General features: G+C 40.3%; 1 pseudogene; it reads left to right on the top strand.

The window, feature by feature from the left end:
• Positions 1-5760, top strand: part of LOC102863215 — a 37853-nt pseudogene that overhangs the window by 30939 nt on the left and 1154 nt on the right.

Here is a 5760-nt window from a genome sequence, read left to right as displayed (position 1 = left end):
GTGTGTCCTTTGCCATTCCCTATCACTCCTCCCTGAGAGAGACTTCACCCTGAGTAATAAGGAAAAGGGGATGGCGTATTCTCTTAGCTACTTTCATTGTTATACAATCCCTCCCCTCAAGTCTACTCCACTATGCAGCCTTCATTCTGGACTCATGTCATGACAATAAGACCTAATCATATATCCCTTTTAAATAGTTCTCTCACCTGTTTGAATGCATTATACATAATTTAGCCCATCTTTCTCAGTCTCCACCCAACCTGTATGTCAGTCCTGTTTTACAACAGTGGCACTATGCAGGATTTGTCCTTTTGTGACTGAGATAGTTCACTTAGCATAATGTCCTCCAGGGTAACCCATTTCGAATAATACTTCATAAGTTCCTTGTTTTCCAATGCAGCATAGTATTCCATTGTATACCACAGCTTCTCTATTCGTTTGTCTATGGGCACTTAGGTTGTTTCCAACTCCTTGCTATTGTGAACAAAGCCACGATAAACATGGGTTTGCATTTATCTGCTTGGGTGGCAGTTATGGTTTCTTTGGGGTATATTCCCAGTAGCGGAACTGCTGGGTCAAATGGTATTTCTATTTGCAAATTTTTGAGAAAATGCCATACTGCCTTCCATAGTGGCTGTATCATTTTTACACTCCCACCAACAATGAATGAGGGTTCCAGTTTCTCCATAACCTCACCAGCATTTGTTGCTTGCTGTTCTGTTAAATTTTTCTATTCTTACTGGGGTGAGATGATATCTCATAGTTGTTTTGATTTGCATTTCTATTAGAGCTAGGGATTTTTTACATTTCTTCATGTGTTTGTTGGCCATCTGAATGTCTTTTTTTGGTGAAGTGTCTGTTAATATCCTGTGCCCTTTTTTCAATTGTTCACCTTTATCTTGTTGTGGTGCTCAAGTATTTTATAAATTCTAGATATAAATTCCTTATCTGACATGTCATTACTAAATACTTTTTCCTGGTCTGTGGTTTTCCTTTTTACCCTGTTGGAGAAGTTTTTGGATGCGCATAGGGATTTGATTCTTAGAAGGTCCCATTAATCTATTTTATCTTCTCCTGGTTGTAAATTTTTCAGGATGCTTGGAAGACTCTTTACGTTGTGGATTAGGACTACTAACGTTCTTCCAAGCTTTTCTTGAATGAAGTTTATAGTCCTTGGTTTTAGTCCTAGGTCCATGATCCACCTTGAGTTGGTTTTTGTATATGGAGTGAGGTGGGGATCTTGTTTAATTCTTCTGCAGATAGTTTTCCAATTTTGCCAACACCATTTGTTAAAAAGGCTGCCATTTCCCCACTTAACTGATTTCATCTCCTTGTCAAAAATCAGTTGACCATAGGTAGATGGGCTGGTTTCTGGGTTCTCAATTCTATTCCATTAATCCATGTGTCTGTCATTGTACCAGTACCACGCTATCTTAACCACCATGGCAGTGTGGTAGGATTTGAAATCAGGGAGTGAGATGCCTCCTACATTGTTTCTCTTTTTAAGGCATTCTTTGCTTTTTCAGGGCTTCTTTCCTTTCCAAATAAAACTGGAGATTACGTTTTCCATCTCGTTGAAGACATCACTTACTATTGTAAAATTTCTTTATTAGAACCCAAACTCATTGCCATCAAGTCAGAACTAGCTGTAAAACTCATGGAAGGAGAGTCTCATCTTTCTCTACTGAAGGTGCTAGTGAAATCTAATGGTCTGCCTTTGAATTGGTTGTTGTCATTGTTGTTATGTGCCATCAAATCAAGTATGGTTCATAGCAATCTTATGAAAGAAATATCTGAACCCTGTTTTATCCTATGTCATCCTCACAGTTCCTGATACATAAGAGCCCATTGCAGCTGTCACCATAACAATCCACCTGGTTAAGGGTCTTCCTCTTCTTCACCAACCCTCCACCCTTCCCAAAATCATGTCCTTCTCTCAGCAACATGCCCAAAGTATGTGAGGAAAAGCTTCATCATTCTTGCCTCCAATGAGCACTCTGGCTGCACCCTCTCCAAAACATATCTGTTTGTTCTCTTCGCCATCCATCGAATGTTCAGTGCTCTTCTCCAACACCACAGCTCAAAGGTATCAATTCTTTTCCTGTCACCCTTCTTCGTTGTCCAGTCCACAGATGCATAGCAATCAATTGGAAAGACTATGGCCAAAATACTGCTGAAGATCATTTAAAAATGGATAGAACAGTACATTGACAGGGAACTTCTAGAAGTTCAAGCAGGATTTAGAAGAGGCTTTGGTACCAGGGCATTACTGATGTCAGATGGATCCTGGCTGAAAGTAAGGAGTATCAGAAGGACATCTATTTGTGCTTTGTTGCCTTTGCAAAGGCATTTGACTGTGTGGATCATGACAAGTTGTGTCTGACATTGAGAAGAATGGGGATCCCTGCTTGTGCCCTCAAGGAACCTCTACCTAGACAAGGAGGCTTTTGTGTGAATGGAGCTGGAGAGCACTTCATGGTTTAGAATTGGGAAGGGAGTTTGCCAGGATTGCATTCTCTCTCCATACCTATTTAATCTGTTGCTGACAGATTCTCCAAGAAGTTGGACTCTATGTGGAGAAGTGTGGCATCAGGATTGGAGGAAGACTCATCAATAATTTGTGTTATGCAGATGACAAAACCTCTCTTGCTGATAATTTACTGCAGTCATTTCAATAAACACTCTTGGCCCTATTGAAACTGATTCTAAAGCACTGCAAAGCACTTGAAAATATCTGCCAGCTCATTTTCCTTAAAAACTAGAAAGTAATTCTGGAGCTTTTCCTTGGACAGCTGCTTATCCCATTAAACTACTACGGGGGGAAAAAGGAGGGGAGGGGAGGGGAGGGGAGAGAAGGCAACTCACAGTTAGATGATCATTTGTTCCATTCTTCTTTGTGCTAGAGAGTGAAGTACATAATAAAGCATAAAATATCTAATTTCACTAACATTACATATGTATTTTAAAATGGCAATATATGTAAAGTCAGACCCTAGTTTTATTTCTAGTAATAAAAACCTAGGTTATTTCCCTTCATCTGGAATGAAGAGTAAAAATGTGGTAATTTCCAACCCCTTCCCCTTACTATCTTAGTAAACCCGTAATTAGCCCAACATTTGTCAGAGAAGTGTTTGTGAAGCAGTCTATTAGTAGCAACAGTGGCTCCATAGGCTCATTTTTAACAGCTTCTAAATAATTTCTTCAAGTCTTTGAGATGTGTGTCTAAATGCAGGGTGGATCTTCCGCTCTTGGTTTTTTTAGATTGTTACACTCAATCTAAATATGATACAACTGGATAATTTCTGCTTTAGGCAGCTATGATCTGGGCTATTTAGAAAACAGTGTCACCAAATTACCACAGGAGGGAGTACTGAGCCACAGAAACATTTCATTGGTTGTTTTTAAGGCTCAAAACTCAAACTCATTGTAGGCAAATCAGAAATCACAGTAGTGCCTCTAGTGAGGTTAGGAGGCTGTGTATCACATGGGAAGAGATTGCTCATCTCTTTTAACGCTTTTTAGGCTTCACAAGTAGAAAACTTCTGAGGTCTTCCCAGGCCCTGCACTCCTTCCTAGAATCTTCAAAGGCAGAAGTAATACTATAGATCTGCCGATCAAATGGAGCCAAGACCATTGCAACGGCTTATTTCTCCTATGCTACCCCAGACTAACTTCCCCAAGGAAAGTTCCCATCATGACTATGCACACAGTGAGTTCCTGTCTCGATGGTGAATTTGGCACTCTGATTTCGCTACAGAGCCCCCTATGTCTGGCTTATAGGTTTTACTTGTTATGCTCAGTGATTTAAATACTTCCTGCATTAATTTATCATCACACTGAGGCAACTAGTTGATATGGATACCAATGAGTAACTTTCAACATCCCATTCGGTGTGAAAACAAAGGTTACATTTGGAGCCCGGGAAAAAGACGTAAAGAGAAATCCCCAATGAGAATCTGCAATCACTCTGTGCTTCATTGTTTGAGGATGATGAGCTCTGTAAATGGTGGTATATTATATATATCCAATTACCATGCAAATAGGTTTTTTCCCTCTTCAGTTTAGCTCAGCCTTGAAAAAGAGTAATGAATACGATTGAGTAAGATAGTTTTCCCTGAGCAGAGCTGGTCAGACCCTGCAGGCAGACAGTCAAGTAAAATAGTACCCAGAGGAGTAAATACAGTGGAAGGGGAGTTATGGCTAAAATGATAGAAATATGGTTCTTTTGGGTTCTGGTAAATACTAGAAAACAAGGATCCAACGAGACAGGTTTTAAAATTACAATGGAAGAAAATAACAAAATAAATTACCAAATGTTTGTCAGAATTCATTCTTTTACTAGATTTCTGTGATAATTCTTCTCCATGGAGTTCAAAGTGCTATGCTGACTGAAAAAGTCAACTTTTAAATGCTGTCAGAAGCCAAGCAGTAGTCTAGCCATCATGGAGAAAAGATGGGAGAAAATAAAACAATTGCTAAGATTACTTACAAAATTGCTGTTAGAACTGACTGCATGGCAGTGTGTGTGTGTGTGTGTGTGTGTGTGTGTGTGTGTGTGTGTGAAGGTCAAAAGGGATGGAGAAACAGCAATCTGGAAATCTTTAGTCCTTGGGAATATTTAGCTGACTAAAGGTTAAGGAATAGCATGCTTGGAAAGGTGGAAGGGTTGAAAAGAGAGGAAACTCCTTAACAAGGTGGGTTGACATGGTAATTCCAGCAATGCGCTTAAATATGTCAGAGACTGTGAGGATGGCACGGGATAGGATAGTTTCAGACTGGTTGTTCATAGGGCTGCTATGAGTTGTACTCAATTTGATTACACTAATGATCTTTGTAATTACTTGCTATGCATTGGAAAGCCGGACAATGACTAGGGATGATAGAAGGAGAACTGATTCCTTTGAGCTGTGGTGCTGGAGAAGAGTATTGAATATACCATGGACTGCCAGGAGAACAAACAAGTTCATCCTAGAGAGGGTGAGACCAGGCTGCTCCTTGGAGGTAGGGATTCTGAAGCTTCGTCTGACACACTTTGGACATGTTACAAGGTGGGACCAGTCCTTGGAGAGGGACATCATGCTTGGGAGGGTGGAGGGACAGAGTAGGAAAGGAAGACCCTCAATGAGATGGATTGATTCAGTAACTGAGGATAGGTGTGCTGAAGACAATAAGATTGGCACAGGATAGTGCAGGTTTTAGGGCTGTTGTACAGAGGGTCACTGTGAGTCACAGGTGACTTGACAGTACATAACAACAACAATACAGTAACTGGGGCAGTAGGGGTTAGTGTTTTGGAATCAGTGAGACAAGTTCAGTACAGGGCTGGCTTCAGAGCTGCTATATATAGGGTTGTCATGTGTCACAGGCGATCTGCAAGCTCCACTGCAATCTCAAAGGCATAGTTCAAATCCACCATCTGCTCTGCGAGAGAAAGGTGGCATATCTTCTGTACAATTAAATTGCCTCTGAAAACTTGCTGGAGGGTTAGTTATAGGTCAATTATAACTCAACAGCAACAGCATGCAACACAACAACAAGGGTTCAATAATGTATACTGTACTGAAGCAGAGGAGGGAGAAAACTGTTTAAAAGAGATATGTGACTAGGTATTTCTGTCATCACAGGAGTCTAGAGCGATGGCTACATGGTGGAGGGGACCTGGGGGAGGGTATGTAAAACAATGAAAGAATCTTTTCTTTTACTTTTCCATAATTTTTTATTCATGTACTTATAACTTGTTAGTTAAATTTGTGTCTTCTA

This window comes from Elephantulus edwardii, unplaced genomic scaffold (assembly GCF_000299155.1).
Source record: "Elephantulus edwardii isolate Elephantulus edwardi_28Jun2011 unplaced genomic scaffold, EleEdw1.0 scaffold00046, whole genome shotgun sequence".
NCBI classification, from domain to species: domain Eukaryota; kingdom Metazoa; phylum Chordata; class Mammalia; order Macroscelidea; family Macroscelididae; genus Elephantulus; species Elephantulus edwardii.
The sequence above is the reverse complement of the archived record's forward strand: the minus strand, read 5'-3'. Positions and strand labels throughout refer to the sequence as shown.